The following is a 23178-nucleotide window of genomic DNA, read 5'->3' on the forward strand; positions in this document are numbered from 1 at the left end:
AGCAGATCAGGGGATCAGGAGGCCGTTCAGTACCGTTATGTCTGGTACAACAGATCAGGGGATCAGGAGGCCGTTCAGTACCGTTATGTCTGGTACAACAGATCAGGGGGATGAGGAGGCCGTTCAGTACCGTGTGTCTGGTGCAGCAGATCAGGGGGATCAGGAGGCCGTTCAGTACCGTTATGTCTGGTACAACAGGTCAGGGGGATCAGGAGGCCGTTCAGTACCGTGTTTCTAGTACAGCAGATCAGAGGGAATAGGAGATCGTTCAGTACCGTGTTTCTGGTACAGCAGATCAGGGGGATGAGGAGGCCGTTCAGTACCGTGTGTCTGGTGCAGCAGATCATGGGGATCAGGAGGCCGTTCAGTACCGTTATGTCTGGTACAACAGGTCAGGGGGATCAGGAGGCCGTTGAGTACCGTGTGTCTAGTACAGCAGATCAGAGGGAACAGGAGACCGTTCAGTACCGTGTGTCTAGTACAGCAGATCAGGGCGATCAGGAGGCCGTTCAGTACCGTGTGTCTGGTACAGCAGATCAGGGGGATCAGGAGCCCCTTCAGTACCGTGTGTCTGGTACAGCAGATCAGGAGGATCAGGAGGCCGTTCAGTACCGTGTGCCTGGTACAGCAGATCAGGGGGATCAGGAGGACGTTCATTACCGTGTGTCTGGTGCAGCAGATCAGGGGGATCAGGAGGTTCTTCAGTACCGTGTGTCTGGTACAGCAGATCAGGAGGATCAGGAGGCCGTTCAGTACCGTGTGACTGGTACAGCAGATGAGGTGGATCAGGAGGCCGTTCAGTACTGTGTGTCTGTTACAGCAAATCAGGGGGATCAGGAGGCCGTTCAGTACCGTGTGTCTGGTGCAGCAGATCAGGAGGATCAGGAGGCCGTTCAGTACCGTGTGCCTGGTACAGCAGATGAGGGGGATCAGGAGGCCGTTCAGTACCGTGTGCCTGGTACAGCAGATGAGGGGGATCAGGAGGCCGTTCAGTACTGTGTGTCTGTTACAGCAGATCAGGGGGATCAGGAGGCCGTTCAGTACCGTGTGTCTAGTACAGCAGATCAGAGGGATCAGGAGGCCGTTCAGTACCGTGTGTCTGGTACAGCAGATCAGGGCGATCAGGAGGCCGTTCAGTACCGTGTGTCTAGTACAGCAGATCAGGTGGATCAGGAGGCCGTTCAGTATCTTGTGTCTGGTGCAGCAGATCAGGGGGATCTGGAGGCCGTTCACTACCGTGTGTCTGGTACAGCAGATCAGGGGGAGCAGGAGGCCGTTCAGTACCGTGTGTCTGGTATAGCAGATCAGGAGGATCAGGAGGCCTTTCAGTACCGTGTGCCTGGTACAGCAGCTCAGGAGGATCAGGAGGCCCTTCAGTACCGTGTGTCTGGTACAGCAGATCAGGTGGATCAGGAGGCCGTTCAGTACCGTGTGTCTGGTACAGCAGATCAGCGGGATCAGGAGGCCGTTCAGTACCGTGTGTCTAGTACAGCAGTTCAGCGGCATCAGGAGGCCGTTCAGTACCGTGTGTCTGGTACAGCAGATCAGGAGGATCAGGAGGCCGTTCAGTACCGTGTGTCTGGTACAGCAGATCAGGGGGTTCAGGAGGCCGTTCAGTACCGTGTGTCTGGTACAGCAGATCAGGGGATCAGGAGGCCGTTCAGTACCGTTATGTCTGGTACAACAGATCAGGGGGATGAGGAGGCCGTTCAGTACCGTGTGTCTGGTACAGCAGATCAGGGGGAGCAGGAGGCCGTTCAGTACCGTGTGTCTGGTATAGCAGATCAGGAGGATCAGGAGGCCTTTCAGTACCGTGTGTCTGGTACAGCAGCTCAGGAGGATCAGGAGGCCCTTCAGTACCGTGTGTCTGGTACAGCGGATCAGGTGGATCAGGAGGCCGTTCAGTACCGTGTGTCTGGTACAGCAGATCAGCGGGATCAGGAGGCCGTTCAGTACCGTGTGTCTAGTACAGCAGATCAGCGGGATCAGGAGGCCGTTCAGTACCGTGTGTCTGGTACAGCAGATCAGGAGGATCAGGAGGCCGTTCAGTACCGTGTGTCTGGTACAGCAGATCAGGGGGATCAGGAGGCCGTTCAGTACCGTGTGTCTGGTACAGCAGATCAGGGGATCAGGAGGCCGTTCAGTACCGTTATGTCTGGTACAACAGATCAGGGGGATGAGGAGGCCGTTCAGTACCGTGTGTCTGGTACAGCAGATCAGGGGATCAGGAGGCCGTTCAGTACCGTTATGTCTGGTGCAGCAGATCAGGGGGATCAGGAGGCCGTTCAGTACCGTTATGTCTGGTGCAACAGGTCAGGGGGATCAGGAGGCCGTTCAGTACCGTGTGTCTGGTACAGCAGATCAGAGGGAACAGGAGCCCCTTCAGTACCGTGTGTCTGGTACAGCAGATCAGGAGGATCAGGAGGCCGTTCAGTACCGTGTGTCTGGTACAGCAGATGAGGGGGATCAGGAGGCCGTTCAGTACCGTGTGCCTGGTACAGCAGATGAGGGGGATCAGGAGGCCGTTCAGTACTGTGTGTCTGTTACAGCAGATCAGGGGGATCAGGAGGCCGTTCAGTACCGTGTGTCTAGTACAGCAGATCAGAGGGATCAGGAGGCCGTTCAGTACCGCGTGTCTGGTACAGCAGATCAGGGCGATCAGGAGGCCGTTCAGAACCGTGTGTCTAGTACAGCAGATCAGGTGGATCAGGAGGCCGTTCAGTATCTTGTGTCTGGTACAGCAGATCAGGGGGATCAGGAGGCCGTTCAGTACCGTGTGTCTGGTACAGCAGATCAGGGGGAGCAGGAGGCCGTTCAGTACCGTGTGTCTGGTATAGCAGATCAGGAGGATCAGGAGGCCTTTCAGTACCGTGTGCCTGGTACAGCAGCTCAGGAGGATCAGGAGGCCCTTCAGTACCGTGTGTCTGGTACAGCAGATCAGGTGGATCAGGAGGCCGTTCAGTACCTTGTGTCTGGTACAGCAGATCAGCGGGATCAGGAGGCCGTTCAGTACCGTGTGTCTAGTACAGCAGTTCAGCGGGATCAGGAGGCCGTTCAGTACCGTGTGTCTGGTACAGCAGATCAGGAGGATCAGGAGGCCGTTCAGTACCGTGTGTCTGGTACAGCAGATCAGGGGGTTCAGGAGGCCGTTCAGTACCGTGTGTCTGGTACAGCAGATCAGGGGATCAGGAGGCCGTTCAGTACCGTTATGTCTGGTACAACAGATCAGGGGGATGAGGAGGCCGTTCAGTACCGTGTGTCTGGTACAGCAGATCAGGGGGAGCAGGAGGCCGTTCAGTACCGTGTGTCTGGTATAGCAGATCAGGAGGATCAGGAGGCCTTTCAGTACCGTGTGTCTGGTACAGCAGCTCAGGAGGATCAGGAGGCCCTTCAGTACCGTGTGTCTGGTACAGCAGATCAGCGGGATCAGGAGGCCGTTCAGTACCGTGTGTCTAGTACAGCAGATCAGCGGGATCAGGAGGCCGTTCAGTACCGTGTGTCTGGTACAGCAGATCAGGAGGATCAGGAGGGCCTTCAGTACCGTGTGTCTGGTACAGCAGATCAGGGGGATCAGGAGGCCGTTCAGTACCGTGTGTCTGGTACAGCAGATCAGGGGATCAGGAGGCCGTTCAGTACCGTTATGTCTGGTACAACAGATCAGGGGATCAGGAGGCCGTTCAGTACCGTTATGTCTGGTACAACAGATCAGGGGGATGAGGAGGCCGTTCAGTACCGTGTGTCTGGTGCAGCAGATCAGGGGGATCAGGAGGCCGTTCAGTACCGTTATGTCTGGTACAACAGGTCAGGGGGATCAGGAGGCCGTTCAGTACCGTGTGTCTAGTACAGCAGATCAGAGGGAACAGGAGACCGTTCAGTACCGTGTTTCTGGTACAGCAGATCAGGGGGATGAGGAGGCCGTTCAGTACCGTGTGTCTGGTGCAGCAGATCAGGGGGATCAGGAGGCCGTTCAGTACCGTTATGTCTGGTACAACAGGTCAGGGGGATCAGGAGGCCGTTCAGTACCGTGTGTCTAGTACAGCAGATCAGAGGGAACAGGAGACCGTTCAGTACCGTGTTTCTGGTACAGCAGATCAAGGCGATCAGGAGGCCGTTCAGTACCGTGTGTCTGGTACAGCAGATCAGGGGGATCAGGAGCCCCTTCAGTACCGTGTGTCTGGTACAGCAGATCAGGAGGATCAGGAGGCCGTTCAGTACCGTGTGCCTGGTACAGCAGATCAGGGGGATCAGGAGGACGTTCATTACCGTGTGTCTGGTGCAGCAGATCAGGGGGATCAGGAGGCCGTTCAGTACCGTGTGTCTGGTGCAGCAGATCAGCGGGATCAGGAGGCCATTCAGTACCGTTATGTCTGGTACAACAGATCAGGGGGATCAGGAGGCCGTTCAGTACCGTGTGTCTAGTACAGCAGATCAGAGGGAACAGGAGACCGTTCAGTACCGTGTTTCTGGTACAGCAGATCTGGGCGATCAGGAGGCCGTTCAGTACCGTGTGTCTGGTACAGCAGATCAGGGGGATCAGGAGCCCCTTCAGTACCGTGTGTCTGGTACAGCAGATCAGGGTGAACAGGAGGCCGTTCAGTACCGTGTGTCTGGTACAGCAGATCAGGGGGATCAGGAGGCCGTTCAGCTCCGTGTGTCTAGTACAGCAGATCAGGGGGATCAGGAGGCCCTTCAGTACCGTGTGTCTGGTACACCAGATCAGGAGGATCAGGAGGCCGTTCAGTACCGTGTGTCTGGTACAGCAGATGAGGGGGATCAGGAGGCCGTTCAGTACCGTGTGTCTGGTACAGCAGATCAGGAGGATCAGGAGGCCGTTCAGTGCCGTGTGCCTGGTACAGCAGATGAGGGGGATCAGGAGGCCGTTCAGTACTGTGTGTCTGTTACAGCAGATCAGGGGGGTCAGGAGGCCGTTCAGTACCGTGTGTCTGGTGCAGCAGATCAGGGGGATCAGGAGGCCGTTCAGTACCATGTGCCTGGTACAGCAGATGAGGGGGATCAGGAGGCCGTTCAGTACCGTGTGTCTGGTACAGCAGATCAGGGGGATCAGGAGGCCGTTCAGTACCGTGTGTCTAGTACAGCAGATCAGAGGGATCAGGAGGCCGTTCAGTACCGTGTGTCTGGTACAGCAGATCAGGGCGATCAGGAGGCCGTTCAGTACCGTGTGTCTGGTATAGCAGATCAGGGGGATCAGGAGGCCGTTCAGTACCGTGTGTCCAGTACAGCAGAGCAGGTGGATCAGGAGGCCATTCAGTATCTTGTGTCTGGTACAGCAGATCAGGGGGATCAGGAGGCCGTTCAGTACCGTGTGTCTGGTACAGCAGATCAGGGGGAGCAGGAGGCCGTTCAGTACCGTGTGTCTGTTATAGCAGATCATTAGGATCAGGAGGCCGTTCAGTACCGTGTGTCTGGTACAGCAGCTCAGGAGGATCAGCAGGCCCTTCAGTACCGTGTGTCTGGTACAGCAGATCAGGGGGATCAGGAGGCCGTTCAGAACCGTGTGTCTGGTACAGCAGATCAGCGGGATCAGGAGGCCGTTCAGTACCGTGTGTCTAGTACAGCAGATCAGGGGGATCAGGAGGCGGTCCAGTACCGTGTGTCTGGTGCAGCAGATCAGGGGGATCAGGAGGCCGTTCAGTACCGTGTGTCTAGTACAGCAGATCAGGGGGATCAGGAGGCCGTTCAGTACCGTGTGTCTGATACAGCAGATCAGGAGGATCAGGAGGCCGTTCAGTACCGTGTGACTGGTACAGCAGATCAGGGGGATCAGGAGGCCGTTCAGTACCGTGTGACTGGTACAGCAGATCAGGAGTATCAGGAGGCCGTTCAGTACCGTGTGTCTGGTACAGCAGATCAGGGGGATCAGGAGGCCGTTCAGTACCGTGTGTCTGGTACAGCAGATCAGGGGGATCAGGAGGCCGTTCAATACCTTGTCTCTGGTACAGCAGATCAGGAGGATCAGGAGGCCGTTCAGTACCGTGTGTCTGGTACAGAAGCTCAGGGGGATCAGGAGGCCTTTCAGTACCGTGTGTCTGGTACAGCAGATCAGGGGGATCAGGAGGCCGTTCAGTACCGTGTGTCTGGTACAGCAGATCAGGGGATCAGGAGGCCGTTCAGTACCGTTATGACTGGTACAACAGATCAGGGGGATCAGGAGGCCGTTCAGTACCGTGTGTCTGGTGCAGCACATCAGGGGGATCAGGAGGCCGTTCAGTACCGTTATGTCTGGTACAACAGATCAGGGGGATCAGGAGGCCGTTCAGTACCGTGTGTCTAGTACAGCAGATCAGAGGGAACAGGAGACCGTTCAGTACCGTGTTTCTGGTACAGCAGATCAGGGCGATCAGGAGGCCGTTCAGTACCGTGTGTCTGGTACAGCAGATCAGGGGGATCAGGAGCCCCTTCAGTACCGTGTGTCTGGTACAGCAGATCAGGAGGATCAGGAGGCCGTTCAGTACCGTTTGCCTGGTCCAGCAGATCAGGGGCATCAGGAGGACGTTCATTACCGAGTGTTTGGTGCAGCAGATCAGGGGGATCAGGAGGTCCTTCAGTACCGTGTGTCTGGTACAGCAGATCAGGAGGATCAGGAGGCCGTTCAGTACCGTGTGCCTGGTACAGCAGATCAGGGGGATCAGGAGGACGTTCATTACCGTGTGTCTGGTATAGCAGATCAGGGGGATCAGGAGCCCCTTCAGTACCGTGTGTCTGGTACAGCAGATCAGGGGGATCAGGAGGCCGTTCAGTACCGTGTGTCTGGTACAGCAGATGAGGAGGATCAGGAGGCCGTTCAGTACCGTGTGTCTAGTACAGCAGATCAGGGGGATCAGGAGGCCGTTAAGTACCGTGTGTCTGGTACAGCAGATCAGGAGGATCAGGAGGCCGTTCAGTACCGTGTGTCTGGTACAGCAGATCAGGGGGATCAGGAGGCCGTTCAGTACCGTGTGTCTGGTACAGCAGATCAGGGCGATCAGGAGGCCGGTCAGTACCGTGTGTCTGGTACAGCAGATCAGGGGGATCAGGAGGCCGTTCAGTACCGTGTGTCTGGTACAGCAGATCAGGGGGATCAGGAGGCCGTTCAGTACCGTGTGTCTGGTACAGCAGATCAGGGGGATCAGGAGGCCGTTCAGTACCGTGTGTCTAGTACAGCAGATCAGGGGGATCAGGAGGCCGTTCAGTACCTTGTGTCTAGTACAGCAGATCAGAGGGATCAGGAGGCCGTTCAGTACCGTGTGTCTAGTACAGCAGATCAGGGGGATCAGGAGGCTGTCCAGTACCTTGTGTCTCGTACAGCAGATCAGGGGGATCAGGAGGCCGTTCCGTACCGTGTGTCTGGTACAGCAGATCAGGGGGATCAGGAGGCCGTTCAGTACAGTGTGTCTGGTACAACAGATCAGTGGGATTAGGAGGCCGTTCAGTACCGTGTCTCTGCTACAGCAGATCAGGGGGTCAGGAGGCCGTTCAGTACCGTGTGTCTGTTACAGCAGATCAGGGGGATCAGGAGGCCGTTCAGTACATTGTGTATGGTACAGCAGATCAGGGGGATCGGGAGGCCGTTCAGTACCGTGTGTCTAGTACAACAGATCAGGGTGAACAGGAGGCCGTTCAGTACCGTGTGTCTGGTACAGCAAATCAGGGGGATCAGGAGGCCGTTCAGTACCGTGTGTCTGGTACAGCAGATCAGGAGGATCAGGAGGCCGTTCAGCACCGTGGGTCTAGTACAGCAGATCAGGGGGATCAGGAGGCCCTTCAGTACCGTGTGTCTGGTACACCAGATCAGGAGGATCAGGAGGCCGTTCAGTACCGTGTGTCTGGTACAGCAGATCAGGAGGATCAGGAGGCCGTTCAGTACCGTGTGCCTGGTACAGCAGATGAGGGGGATCAGGAGGCCGTTCAGTACTGTGTGTCTGTTACAGCAGATCAGGGGGATCAGGAGGCCGTTCAGTACCGTGTGTCTGGTACAGCAGATCAGAGGGATCAGGAGGCCGTTCAGTGCCGTGTGTCTAGTACAGCAGATCAGAGGGATCAGGAGGCCGTTCAGTACCGTGTGTCTGGTACAGCAGATCAGGGCGATCAGGAGGCCGTTCAGTACCGTGTGTCTAGTACAGCAGATCAGGTGGATCAGGTGGCCGTTCAGTATCTTGTGTCTGGTACAGCAGATCAGGGGGATCAGGAGGCCGTTCAGTACCGTGTGTCTGGTACAGCAGATCAGGAGGACCAGGAGGCCGTTCAGTACCTTGTGTCTGGAACAGCAGCTCAGGAGGATCAGGAGGCCCGTCAGTACCGTGTGACTGGTACAGCAGATCAGGGGGATCAGGAGGCCGTTCAGAACCGTGTGTCTGGTACAGCAGATCAGCGGGATCAGGAGGCCGTTCAGTACCGTGAGTCTAGTACAGCAGATCAGGGGGATCAGGAGGCCGTTCAGTACCGTGTGTCTGGTACAGCAGATCAGGAGGATCAGGAGGCCGTTCAGTACCGTGTGTCTGGTACAGCAGATCAGGGGGATCAGGAGGCCGTTCAGTACCGTGTGTCTGGTACAGCAGATCAGGGGGATCAGGAGGCCGTTCAGTACCGTGTGTCTGGTACAGCAGATCAGGGGGATCAGGAGGCCGTTCAGTACCGTTATGTCTGGTACAACAGATCAGGGGGATCAGGAGGCCGTTCAGTACCGTGTGTCTGGTGCAGCAGATCAGGGGGATCAGGAGGCCGTTCAGTACCGTTATGTCTGGTACAACAGATCAGGGGGATCAGGAGGCCGTTCAGTACCGTGTGTCTAGTACAGCAGATCAGAGGGAACAGGAGACCGTTCAGTACCGTGTTTCTGGTACAGCAGATCAGGGCGATCAGGAGGCCGTTCAGTACCGTGTGTCTGGTACAGCAGATCAGGGGGATCAGGAGCCCCTTCAGTACCGTGTGTCTGGTACAGCAGATCAGGAGGATCAGGAGGCCGTTCAGTACCGTGTGCCTGGTACAGCAGATCAGGGGGATCAGGAGGACGTTCAGTACCGTGTGTCTGGTGCAGCAGATCATGGGGATCAGGAGGTCCTTCAGTACCGTGTGTCTGGTACAGCAGATCAGGGTGATCAGGAGGCCGTTCAGTACCGTGTGTCTAGTACAGCAGATCAGAGGGAACAGGAGAGCGTTCAGTACCGTGTTTCTGGTACAGCAGATCAGGGGGATGAGGAGGCCGTTCAGTACCCTGTGTCTGGTGCAGCAGATCAGGGGGATCAGGAGGCCGTTCAGTACCGTTATGTCTGGTACAACAGGTCAGGGGGATCAGGAGGCCGTTCAGTACCGTGTGTCTAGTACAGCAGATCAGAGGGAACAGGAGACCGTTCAGTACCGTGTTTCTGGTACAGCAGATCAGGGCGATCAGGAGGCCGTTCAGTACCGTGTGTCTGGTACAGCAGATCAGGGGGATCAGGAGCCCCTTCAGTACCGTGTGTCTGGTACAGCAGATCAGGAGGATCAGGAGGCCGTTCAGTACCGTGTGCCTGGTACAGCAGATCAGGGGGATCAGGAGGACGTTCATTACCGTGTGTCTGGTGCAGCAGATCAGGGGGATCAGGAGGCCGTTCAGTACCGTGTGTCTGGTGCAGCAGATCAGGGGGATCAGGAGGCCGTTCAGTACCGTTATGTCTGGTACAACAGATCAGGGGGATCAGGAGGCCGTTCAGTACCGTGTGTCTAGTACAGCAGATCAGAGGGAACAGGAGACCGTTCAGTACCGTGTTTCTGGTACAGCAGATCTGGGCGATCAGGAGGCCGTTCAGTACCGTGTATCTGGTACAGCAGATCAGGGGGATCAGGAGCCCCTTCAGTACCGTGTGTCTGGTACAGCAGATCAGGAGGATCAGGAGGCCGTTCAGTACCGTGTGCCTGGTACAGCAGATCAGGGGGATCAGGAGGACGTTCATTACCGTGTGTCTGGTGCAGCAGATCAGGGGGATCAGGAGGCCGTTCAGCTCCGTGTGTCTAGTACAGCAGATCAGGGGGATCAGGAGGCCCTTCAGTACCGTGTGTCTGGTACACCAGATCAGGAGGATCAGGAGGCCGTTCAGTACCGTGTGTCTGGTACAGCAGATGAGGGGGATCAGGAGGCCGTTCAGTACCGTGTGTCTGGTACAGCAGATCAGGAGGATCAGGAGGCCGTTCAGTACCGTGTGCCTGGTACAGCAGATGAGGGGGATCAGGAGGCCGTTCAGTACTGTGTGTCTGTTACAGCAGATCAGGGGGGTCAGGAGGCCGTTCAGTACCGTGTGTCTGGTGCAGCAGATCAGGAGGATCTGGAGGCCGTTCAGTACCGTGTGCCTGGTACAGCAGATGAGGGGGATCAGGAGGCCGTTCAGTACCGTGTGCCTGGTACAGCAGATGAGGGGATCAGGAGGCCGTTCAGTACTGTGTGTCTGTTACAGCAGATCAGGGGGATCAGGAGGCCGTTCAGTACCGTGTGTCTAGTACAGCAGATCAGAGGGATCAGGAGGCCGTTCAGTACCGTGTGTCTGGTACAGCAGATCAGGGCGATCAGGAGGCCGTTCAGTACCGTGTGTCTAGTACAGCAGATCAGGTGGATCAGGAGGCCATTCAGTATCTTGTGTCTGGTACAGCAGATCAGGGGGATCAGGAGGCCGTTCAGTACCGTGTGTCTGGTACAGCAGATCAGGGGGAGCAGGAGGCCGTTCAGTACCGTGTGTCTGGTATAGCAGATCAGGAGGATCAGGAGGCCGTTCAGTACCGTGTGTCTGGTACAGCAGCTCAGGAGGATCAGCAGGCCCTTCAGTACCGTGTGTCTGGTACAGCAGATCAGGGGGATCAGGAGGCCGTTCAGAACCGTGTGTCTGGTACAGCAGATCAGCGGGATCAGGAGGCCGTTCAGTACCGTGTGTCTAGTACAGCAGATCAGGGGGATCAGGAGGCGGTCCAGTACCGTGTGTCTGGTGCAGCAGATCAGGGGGATCAGGAGGCCGTTCAGTACCGTGTGTCTGGTACAGCAGATCAGGGGGATCAGGAGGCCGTTCAGTACCGTGTGTCTGGTACAGCAGATCAGGGGGATCAGGAGGCCGTTCAGTACCGTGTGACTGGTACAGCAGATCAGGAGGATCAGGAGGCCGTTCAGTACCGTGTGTCTGGTACAGCAGATCAGGGGGATCAGGAGGCCGTTCAGTACCGTGTGTCTGGTACAGCAGATCAGGGGGATCAGGAGGCCGTTCAATACCTTGTCTCTGGTACAGCAGATCAGGAGGATCAGGAGGCCGTTCAGTACCGTGTGTCTGGTACAGAAGCTCAGGGGGATCAGGAGGCCTTTCAGTACCGTGTGTCTGGTACAGCAGATCAGGGGGATCAGGAGGCCGTTCAGTACCGTGTGTCTGGTACAGCAGATCAGGGGATCAGGAGGCCGTTCAGTACCGTTATGACTGGTACAACAGATCAGGGGGATCAGGAGGCCGTTCAGTACCGTGTGTCTGGTGCAGCAGATCAGGGGGATCAGGAGGCCGTTCAGTACCGTTATGTCTGGTACAACAGATCAGGGGGATCAGGAGGCCGTTCAGTACCGTGTGTCTAGTACAGCAGATCAGAGGGAACAGGAGACCGTTCAGTACCGTGTTTCTGGTACAGCAGATCAGGGCGATCAGGACGCCGTTCAGTACCGTGTGTCTGGTACAGCAGATCAGGGGGATCAGGAGCCCCTTCAGTACCGTGTGTCTGGTACAGCAGATCAGGAGGATCAGGAGGCCGTTCAGTACCGTTTGCCTGGTACAGCAGATCAGGGGCATCAGGAGGACGTTCATTACCGAGTGTCTGGTGCAGCAGATCAGGGGGATCAGGAGGTCCTTCAGTACCGTGTGTCTGGTGCAGCAGATCAGGAGGGTCAGGAGGCCGTTCAGTACCGTGTGCCTGGTACAGCAGATCAGGGGGATCAGGAGGACGTTCATTACCGTGTGTCTGGTACAGCAGATCAGGGGGATCAGGAGCCCCTTCAGTACCGTCTGTCTGGTACAGCAGATCAGGGGGATCAGGAGGCCGTTCAGTACCGTGTGTCTGGTACAGCAGATGAGGAGGATCAGGAGGCCGTTCAGTACCGTGTGTCCAATACAGCAGATCAGGGGGATCAGGAGGCCGTTCAGTACCGTGTGTCTAGTACAGCAGATCAGGAGGATCAGGAGGCCGTTCAGTACCGTGTGTCTGGTACAGCAGATCAGGGGGATCAGGAGGCCGTTCAGTACCGTGTGTCTGGTACAGCAGATCAGGGCGATCAGGAGGCCGGTCAGTACCGTGTGTCTGGTACAGCAGATCAGGGGGATCAGGAGGCCGTTCAGTACCGTGTGTCTGGTACAGCAGATCAGGGGGATCAGGAGGCCGTTCAGTACCGTGTGTCTGGTACAGCAGATCAGGGGGAATCAGGAGGCCGTTCAGTACCGTGTGTCTAGTACAGCAGATCAGGGGGATCAGGAGGCCGTTTTGTACCTTGTGTCTAGTACAGCAGATCAGAGGGATCAGGAGGCCGTTCAGTACCGTGTGTCTAGTACAGCAGATCAGGGGGATCAGGAGGCTGTCCAGTACCTTGTGTCTCTTACAGCAGATCAGGGGGATCAGGAGGCCGTTCCGTACCGTGTGTCTGGTACAGCAGATCAGGGGGATCAGGAGGCCGTTCAGTACAGTGTGTCTGGTACAACAGATCAGTGGGATTAGGAGGCCGTTCAGTACCGTGTCTCTGCTACAGCAGATCAGGGGGTCAGGAGGCCGTTCAGTACCGTGTGTCTGGTACAGCAAATCAGGGGGATCAGGAGGCCGTTCAGTACCGTGTGTCTGGTACAGCAGATCAGGAGGATCAGGAGGCCGTTCAGCACCGTGTGTCTAGTACAGCAGATCAGGGGGATCAGGAGGCCCTTCAGTACCGTGTGTCTGGTACACCAGATCAGGAGGATCAGGAGGCCGTTCAGTACCGTGTGTCTGGTACAGCAGATCAGGAGGATCAGGAGGCCGTTCAGTACCGTGTGCCTGGTACAGCAGATGAGGGGGATCAGGAGGCCGTTCAGTACTGTGTGTCTGTTACAGCAGATCAGGGGGATCAGGAGGCCGTTCAGTACCGTGTGTCTGGTACAGCAGATCAGGGGGATCAGGAGGCCGTTCAGTGCCGTGTGTCTAGTACAGCAGATCAGAGGGATCAGGAGGCCGTTCAGTACCGTGTGTCTGGTACAGCAGATCAGGGCGATCAGGAGGCCGTTCAGTACCGTGTGTCTAGTACAGCAGATCAGGTGGATCAGGAGGCCGTTCAGTATCTTGTGTCTGGTACAGCAGATCAGGGGGATCAGGAGGCCGTTCAGTACCGTGTGTCTGGTACAGCAGATCAGGAGGATCAGGAGGCCGTTCAGTACCTTGTGTCTGGTACAGCAGCTCAGGAGGATCAGGAGGCGCGTCAGTACCGTGTGACTGGTACAGCAGATCAGGGGGATCAGGAGGCCGTTCAGAACCGTGTGTCTGGTACAGCAGATCAGCGGGATCAGGAGGCCGTTCAGTACCGTGTGTCTAGTACAGCAGATCAGGGGGATCAGGAGGCCGTTCAGTACCGTGTGTCTGGTACAGCAGATCAGGAGGATCAGGAGGCCGTTCAGTACCGTGTGTCTGGTACAGCAGATCAGGGGGATCAGGAGGCCGTTCAGTACCGTGTGTCTGGTACAGCAGATCAGGGGGATCAGGAGGCCGTTCAGTACCGTGTGTCTGGTACAGCACATCAGGGGGATCAGGAGGCCGTTCAGTACCGTTATGTCTGGTACAACAGATCAGGGGGATCAGGAGGCCGTTCAGTACCGTGTGTCTGGTGCAGCAGATCAGGGGGATCAGGAGGCCGTTCAGTACCGTTATGTCTGGTACAACAGATCAGGGGGATCAGGAGGCCGTTCAGTACCGTGTGTCTAGTACAGCATATCAGAGGGAACAGGAGACCGTTCAGTACCGTGTTTCTGGTACAGCAGATCAGGGCGATCAGGAGGCCGTTCAGTACCGTGTGTCTGGTACAGCAGATCAGGGGGATCAGGAGCCCCTTCAGTACCGTGTGTCTGGTACAGCAGATCAGGAGGATCAGGAGGCCGTTCAGTACCGTGTGCCTGGTACAGCAGATCAGGGGGATCAGGAGGACGTTCAGTACCGTGTGTCTGGTGCAGCAGATCATGGGGATCAGGAGGTCCTTCAGTACCGTGTGTCTGGTACAGCAGATCAGGGTGATCAGGAGGCCGTTCAGTACCGTGTGTCTAGTACAGCAGATCAGGGGGATCAGGAGGCCGTTCAGTACCTTGTGTCTGGTACAGCAGATCAGGGGGATCAGGAGGCCGTCCAGTACCGTGTGTCTGGTACAGCAGATCAGGGGGGTCAGGAGGCTGTCCAGTACCTTGTGTCTCGTACAGCAGATCAGGGGGATCAGGAGGCCATTCCGTACCGTGTGTCTGGTACAGCAGATCAGGGGGATCAGGAGCCCCTTCAGTGCCGTGTGTCTGCTACTGAAGATCAGGGGGATCAGGAGGCCGTTCAGTACCGTGTGTCTAGTACAGCAGATCAGGGGGATCAGGAGGCCGTTCAGTACCGTGTGTCTGGTACAGCAGATCAGGGGGTCAGGAGGCCGTTCAGTACCGTGTGTCTGGTACAGCAGATCAGGGGGATCGGGAGGCCGTTCAGTATCGTGTGTCTGGTACAGCAGATCAGGGTGAACAGGAGGCCGTTCAGTACCGTGTGTCTGGTACAGCAGATCAGGGGGATCAGGAGGCCGTTCAGTACCGTGTGTCTGGTACAGCAGATCAGGAGGATCAGGAGGCCGTTCAGTTACGTGTGTCTGGTACAGCAGATCAGGGGGATCAGGAGGCCCTTCAGTACCGTGTGTCTGGTACACCAGATCAGGAGGATCAGGAGGCCGTTCAGTATCTTATGTCAGTACAGCAGATGAGGGGGATCAGGAGGCCGTTCAGTACCGTGTGTCTGGCACAGCAGATCAGGGGGTCAGGAGGCCGTTCAGTACCGTGTGTCTGGTACAGCAGATCAGGTTGAACAGGAGGCCGTTCAGTACCGTGTGTCTGGTACAGCAGATCAGGGGGATCGGGAGGCCGTTCAGTACCGTGTGTCTGGTACAGCAGATCAGGAGGATCAGGAGGCCGTTCAGTACCGTGTGTCTGGTACAGCAGATCAGGGGATCAGGAGGCCGTTCAGTACCGTGTGTCTGGTACAGCAGATCAGGGGGATCAGGAGGCCGTTCAATACCTTGTCTCTGGTACAGCAGATCAGGAGGATCAGGAGGCCGTTCAGTACCGTGTGTCTGGTACAGCAGCTCAGGGGGATCAGGAGGCCTTTCAGTACCGTGTGTCTGGTACAGCAGATCAGGGGATCAGGAGGCCGTTCAGTAGCGTTATGTCTGGTACAACAGATCAGGGGGATCAGGAGGCCGTTCAGTACCGTGTGTCTGGTACAGCAGATCAGGGGGATCAGGAGGCCGTTCAGTACCGTGTGTCTGGTACAGCAGATCAGGGGGATCAGGAGGCCGTTCAATACCTTGTCTCTGGTACAGCAGATGAGTGGGATCAGGAGGCCGTTCAGTACCGTGTGTCTGGTACAGCAGATCAGGAGGATCAGGAGGCCGTTCAGTACCGTGTGCCTGGTACAGCAGATGAGGGGGATCAGGAGGCCGTTCAGTACTGTGTGTCTGTTACAGCAGATCAAGGGGATCAGGAGGCCGTTCAGTACCGTGTGTCTGGTGCAGCAGATCAGGAGGATCAGGAGGCACTTCAGTACCGTGTGCCTGGTACAGCAGATGAGGGGGATCAGGAGGCCGTTCAGTACCGTGTGCCTGGTACAGCAGATGAGGGGGATCAGGAGGCCGTTCAGTACTGTGTGTCTGTTACAGCAGATCAGGGGGATCAGGAGGCCGTTCAGTACCGTGTGTCTGTTACAGCAGATCAGGGGGATCAGGAGTCCGTTCAGTACATTGTGTCTGGTACAGCAGATCAGGGGGATCGGGAGGCCGTTCAGTACCGTGTGTCTAGTACAACAGATCAGGGTGAACAGGAGGCCGTTCAGTACCGTGTGTCTGGTACAGCAAATCAGGGGGATCAGGAGGCCGTTCAGTACCGTGTGTCTGGTACAGCAGATCAGGAGGATCAGGAGGCCGTTCAGCACCGTGTGTCTAGTACAGCAGATCAGGGGGATCAGGAGGCCCTTCAGTACCGGGTGTCTGGTACACCAGATCAGGAGGATCAGGAGGCCGTTCAGTACCGTGTGTCTGGTACAGCAGATCAGGAGGATCAGGAGGCCGTTCAGTACCGTGTGCCTGGTACAGCAGATGAGGGGGATCAGGAGGCCGTTCAGTACTGTGTGTCTGTTACAGCAGATCAGGGGGATCAGGAGGCCGTTCAGTACCGTGTGTCTGGTACAGCAGATCAGAGGGATCAGGAGGCCGTTCAGTGCCGTGTGTCTAGTACAGCAGATCAGAGGGATCAGGAGGCCGTTCAGTACCGTGTGTCTGGTACAGCAGATCAGGGCGATCAGGAGGCCGTTCAGTACCGTGTGTCTAGTACAGCAGATCAGGTGGATCAGGAGGCCGTTCAGTATCTTGTGTCTGGTACAGCAGATCAGGGGGATCAGGAGGCCGTTCAGTACCGTGTTTCTGGTACAGCAGATCAGGGCGATCAGGAGGCCGTTCAGTACCGTGTGTCTAGTACAGCAGATCAGGTGGATCAGGAGGCCGTTCAGTATCTTGTGTCTGGTACAGCAGATCAGGGGGATCAGGAGGCCGTTCAGTACCGTGTGTCTGGTACAGCAGATCAGGAGGATCAGGAGGCCGTTCTGTACCTTGTGTCTGGTACAGCAGCTCAGGAGGATCAGGAGGCCCGTCAGTACCGTGTGACTGGTACAGCAGATCAGGGGGGTCAGGAGGCCGTTCAGAACCGTGTGTCTGGTACAGCAGATCAGCGGGATCAGGAGGCCGTTCAGTACCGTGTGTCTAGTACAGCAGATCAGGGGGATCAGGAGGCCGTTCAGTACCGTGTGTCTGGTACAGCAGATCAGGAGGATCAGGAGGCCGTTCAGTACCGTGTGTCTGGTACAGCAGATCAGGGGGATCAGGAGGCCGTTCAGTACCGTGTGTCTGGTACAGCAGATCAGGGGGATCAGGAGGCCGTTCAGTACCGTGTGTCTGGTACAGCAGATCACGGGGATCAGGAGGCCGTTCAGTACCGTTATGTCTGGTACAACAGATCAGGGGGATCAGGAGGCCGTTCAGTACCGTGTGTCTGGTGCAGCAGATCAGGGGGATCAGGAGGCCGTTCAGTACCGTTATGTCTGGTACAACAGATCAGGGGGATCAGGAGGCCGTTCAGTACCGTGTGTCTAGTACAGCAGATCAGAGGGAACAGGAGACCGTTCAGTACCGTGTTTCTGGTACAGCAGATCAGGGGGATCAGGAGGCCGTTCAGTACCGTTATGTCTGGTACAACAGATCAGGGGGATCAGGAGGCCGTTCAGTACCGTGTGTCTGGTACAGCAGATCAGGGGGATCAGGAGCCCCTTCAGTACCGTGTGTCTGGTACAGCAGATCAGGAGGATCAGGAGGCCGTTCAGTACCGTGTGCCTGGTACAGCAGATCAGGGGGATCAGGAGGACGTTCAGTACCGTGTGTCTGGTGCAGCAGATCATGGGGATCAGGAGGTCCTTCAGTACCGTGTGTCTGGTACAGCAGATCAGGGTGATCAGGAGGCCGTTCAGTACCGTGTGTCTAGTACAGCAGATCAGAGGGAACAGGAGACCGTTCAGTACCGTGTTTCTGGTACAGCAGATCAGGGGGATGAGGAGGCCGTTCAGTACCGTGTGTCTGGTGCAGCAGATCAGGGGGATCAGGAGGCCGTTCTGTACCGTTATGTCTGGTACAACAGGTCAGGGGGATCAGGAGGCCGTTCAGTACCGTGTGTCTAGTACAGCAGATCAGAGGGAACATGAGACCGTCCAGTACCGTGTTTCTGGTACAGCAGATCAGGGCGATCAGGAGGCCGTTCAGTACCGTGTGTCTGGTACAGCAGATCAGGGGGATCAGGAGCCCCTTCAGTACCGTGTGTCTGGTACAGCAGATCAGGAGGATCAGGAGGCCGTTCAGTACCGTGTGCCTGGTACAGCAGATCAGGGGGATCAGGAGGACGTTCATTACCGTGTGTCTGGTGCAGCAGATCAGGGGGATCAGGAGGCCGTTCAGTACCGTGTGTCTGGTGCAGCAGATCAGGGGAATCAGGAGGCCGTTCAGTACCGTTATGTCTGGTACAACAGATCAGGGGGATCAGGAGGCCGTTCAGTACCGTGTGTCTAGTACAGCAGATCAGAGGGAACAGGAGACCGTTCAGTACCGTGTTTCTGGTACAGCAGATCTGGGCGATCAGGAGGCCGTTCAGTACCGTGTATCTGGTACAGCAGATCAGGGGGATCAGGAGCCCCTTCAGTACCGTGTGTCTGGTACAGCAGATCAGGAGGATCAGGAGGCCGTTCAGTACCGTGTGCCTGGTACAGCAGATCAGGGGGATCAGGAGGACGTTCATTACCGTGTGTCTGGTGCAGCAGATCAGGGGGATCAGGAGGCCGTTCAGCTCCGTGTGTCTAGTACAGCAGATCAGGGGGATCAGGAGGCCCTTCAGTACCGTGTGTCTGGTACACCAGATCAGGAGGATCAGGAGGCCGTTCAGTACCGTGTGTCTGGTACAGCAGATGAGGGGGATCAGGAGGCCGTTCAGTACCGTGTGTCTGGTACAGCAGATCAGGAGGATCAGGAGGCCGTTCAGTACCGTGTGCCTGGTACAGCAGATGAGGGGGATCAGGAGGCCGTTCAGTACTGTGTGTCTGTTACAGCAGATCAGGGGGGTCAGGAGGCCGTTCAGTACCGTGTGTCTGGTGCAGCAGATCAGGAGGATCTGGAGGCCGTTCAGTACCGTGTGCCTGGTACAGCAGATGAGGGGGATCAGGAGGCCGTTCAGTACCGTGTGCCTGGTACAGCAGATGAGGGGGATCAGGAGGCCGTTCAGTACTGTGTGTCTGTTACAGCAGATCAGGGGGATCAGGAGGCCGTTCAGTACCGTGTGTCTAGTACAGCAGATCAGAGGGATCAGGAGGCCGTTCAGTACCGTGTGTCTGGTACAGCAGATCAGGGCGATCAGGAGGCCGTTCAGTACCGTGTGTCTAGTACAGCAGATCAGGTGGATCAGGAGGCCATTCAGTATCTTGTGTCTGGTACAGCAGATCAGGGGGATCAGGAGGCCGTTCAGTACCGTGTGTCTGGTACAGCAGATCAGGGGGAGCAGGAGGCCGTTCAGTACCGTGTGTCTGGTATAGCAGATCAGGAGGATCAGGAGGCCGTTCAGTACCGTGTGTCTGGTACAGCAGCTCAGGAGGATCAGCAGGCCCTTCAGTACCGTGTGTCTGGTACAGCAGATCAGGGGGATCAGGAGGCCGTTCAGAACCGTGTGTCTGGTACAGCAGATCAGCGGGATCAGGAGGCCGTTCAGTACCGTGTGTCTAGTACAGCAGATCAGGGGGATCAGGAGGCGGTCCAGTACCGTGTTTCTGGTGCAGCAGATCAGTGGGATCAGGAGGCCGTTCAGTACCGTGTGTCTGGTACAGCAGATCAGGGGGATCAGGAGGCCCTTCAGTACCGGGTGTCTGGTACAGCAGATCAGGGGGATCAGGAGGCCGTTCAGTACCGTGTGACTGGTACAGCAGATCAGGAGGATCAGGAGGCCGTTCAGTACCGTGTGTCTGGTACAGCAGATCAGGGGGATCAGGAGGCCGTTCAGTACCGTGTGTCTGGTACAGCAGATCAGGGGGATCAGGAGGCCGTTCAATACCTTGTCTCTGGTACAGCAGATCAGGAGGATCAGGAGGCCGTTCAGTACCGTGTGTCTGGTACAGAAGCTCAGGGGGATCAGGAGGCCTTTCAGTACCGTGTGTCTGGTACAGCAGATCAGGGGGATCAGGAGGCCGTTCAGTACCGTGTGTCTGGTACAGCAGATCAGGGGATCAGGAGGCCGTTCAGTACCGTTATGACTGGTACAACAGATCAGGGGGATCAGGAGGCCGTTCAGTACCGTGTGTCTGGTGCAGCAGATCAGGGGGATCAGGAGGCCGTTCAGTACCGTTATGTCTGGTACAACAGATCAGGGGGATCAGGAGGCCGTTCAGTACCGTGTGTCTAGTACAGCAGATCAGAGGGAACAGGAGACCGTTCAGTACCGTGTTTCTGGTACAGCAGATCAGGGCGATCAGGAGGCCGTTCAGTACCGTGTGTCTGGTACAGCAGATCAGGGGGATCAGGAGCCCCTTCAGTACCGTGTGTCTGGTACAGCAGATCAGGAGGATCAGGAGGCCGTTCAGTACCGTTTGCCTGGTACAGCAGATCAGGGGCATCAGGAGGACGTTCATTACCGAGTGTCTTGTGCAGCAGATCAGGGGGATCAGGAGGTCCTTCAGTACCGTGTGTCTGGTACAGCAGATCAGGAGGATCAGGAGGCCGTTCAGTACCGTGTGCCTGGTACAGCAGATCAGGGGGATCAGGAGGACGTTCATTACCGTGTGTCTGGTACAGCAGATCAGGGGGATCAGGAGCCCCTTCAGTACCGTGCGTCTGGTACAGCAGATCAGGGGGATCAGGAGGCCGTTCAGTACCGTGTGTCTGGTACAGCAGATGAGGAGGATCAGGAGGCCGTTCAGTACCGTGTGTCTAGTACAGCAGATCAGGGGGATCAGGAGGCCGTTCAGTACCGTGTGTCTGGTACAGCAGATCAGGAGGATCAGGAGGCCGTTCAGTACCGTGTGTCTAGTACAGCAGATCAGGGGGATCAGGAGGCCGTTCAGTACCTTGTGTCTAGTACAGCAGATCAGAGGGATCAGGAGGCCGTTCAGTACCGTGTGTCTAGTACAGCAGATCAGGGGGATCAGGAGGCTGTCCAGTACCTTGTGTCTCGTACAGCAGATCAGGGGGATCAGGAGGCCGTTCCGTACCGTGTGTCTGGTACAGCAGATCAGGGGGATCAGGAGGCCGTTCAGTACAGTGTGTCTGGTACAACAGATCAGTGGGATTAGGAGGCCGTTCAGTACCGTGTCTCTGCTACAGCAGATCAGGGGGTCAGGAGGCCGTTCAGTACCGTGTGTCTGGTACAGCAAATCAGGGGGATCAGGAGGCCGTTCAGTACCGTGTGTCTGGTACAGCAGATCAGGAGGATCAGGAGGCCGTTCAGCACCGTGTGTCTAGTACAGCAGATCAGGGGGATCAGGAGGCCCTTCAGTACCGTGTGTCTGGTACACCAGATTGGAGGATCAGGAGGCCGTTCAGTACCGTGTGTCTGGTACAGCAGATCAGGAGGATCAGGAGGCCGTTCAGTACCGTGTGCCTGGTACAGCAGATGAGGGGGATCAGGAGGCCGTTCAGTACTGTGTGTCTGTTACAGCAGATCAGGGGGATCAGGAGGCCGTTCAGTACCGTGTGTCTGGTACAGCAGATCAGGGGGATCAGGAGGCCGTTCAGTGCCGTGTGTCTAGTACAGCAGATCAGAGGGATCAGGAGGCCGTTCAGTACCGTGTGTCTGGTACAGCAGATCAGGGCGATCAGGAGGCCGTTCAGTACCGTGTGTCTAGTACAGCAGATCAGGTGGATCAGGAGGCCGTTCAGTATCTTGTGTCTGGTACAGCAGATCAGGGGGATCAGGAGGCCGTTCAGTACCGTGTTTCTGGTACAGCAGATCAGGGGGATCAGGAGGCCGTTCAGTACCGTGTGTCTGGGACAGCAGCTCAGGAGGATCAGGAGGCCCGTCAGTACCGTGTGACTGGTACAGCAGATCAGGGGGATCAGGAGGCCGTTCAGAACCGTGTGTCTGGTACAGCAGATCAGCGGGATCAGGAGGCCGTTCAGTACCGTGTGTCTGGTACAGCAGATCAGGGGGATCAGGAGGCCGTTCAGTACCGTGTGTCTGGGACAGCAGATCAGGAGGATCAGGAGGCCGTTCAGTACCGTGTGTCTGGTACAGCAGATCAGGGGGATCAGGAGGCCGTTCAGTACCGTGTGTCTGGTTCAGCAGATCAGGGGGATCAGGAGGCCGTTCAGTACCGTGTGTCTGGTACAGCAGATCACGGGGATCAGGAGGCCGTTCAGTACCGTTATGTCTGGTACAACAGATCAGGGGGATCAGGAGGCCGTTCAGTACCGTGTGTCTGGTGCAGCAGATCAGGGGGATCTGGAGGCCGTTCAGTACCGTTATGTCTGGTACAACAGATCAGGGGGATCAGGAGGCCGTTCAGTACCGTGTGTCTAGTACAGCAGATCAGAGGGAACAGGAGACCGTTCAGTACCGTGTTTCTGGTACAGCAGATCAGGGGGATCAGGAGGCCGTTCAGTACCGTTATGTCTGGTACAACAGATCAGGGGGATCAGGAGGCCGTTCAGTACCGTGTGTCTGGTACAGCAGATCAGGGGGATCAGGAGCCCCTTCAGTACCGTGTGTCTGGTACAGCAGATCAGGAGGATCAGGAGGCCGTTCAGTACCGTGTGCCTGGTACAGCAGATCAGGGGGATCAGGAGGACGTTCAGTACCGTGTGTCTGGTGCAGCAGATCATGGGGATCAGGAGGTCCTTCAGTACCGTGTGTCTGGTACAGCAGATCAGGGTGATCAGGAGGCCGTTCAGTACCGTGTGTCTAGTACAGCAGATCAGAGGGAACAGGAGACCGTTCAGTACCGTGTTTCTGGTACAGCAGATCAGGGGGATGAGGAGGCCGTTCAGTACCGTGTGTCTGGTGCAGCAGATCAGGGGGATCAGGAGGCCGTTCTGTACCGTTATGTCTGGTACAACAGGTCAGGGGGATCAGGAGGCCGTTCAGTACCGTGTGTCTAGTACAGCAGATCAGAGGGAACATGAGACCGTTCAGTACCGTGTTTCTGGTACAGCAGATCAGGGCGATCAGGAGGCCGTTCACTACCGTGTGTCTGGTACAGCAGATCAGGGGGATCAGGAGCCCCTTCAGTACCGTGTGTCTGGTACAGCAGATCAGGAGGATCAGGAGGCCGTTCAGTACCGTGTGCCTGGTACAGCAGATCAGGGGGATCAGGAGGACGTTCATTACCGTGTGTCTGGTGCAGCAGATCAGGGGGATCAGGAGGCCG

The sequence above is a fragment of the Scyliorhinus torazame genome, chromosome 20 (assembly GCF_047496885.1).
Source record: "Scyliorhinus torazame isolate Kashiwa2021f chromosome 20, sScyTor2.1, whole genome shotgun sequence".
Taxonomy (NCBI): domain Eukaryota; kingdom Metazoa; phylum Chordata; class Chondrichthyes; order Carcharhiniformes; family Scyliorhinidae; genus Scyliorhinus; species Scyliorhinus torazame.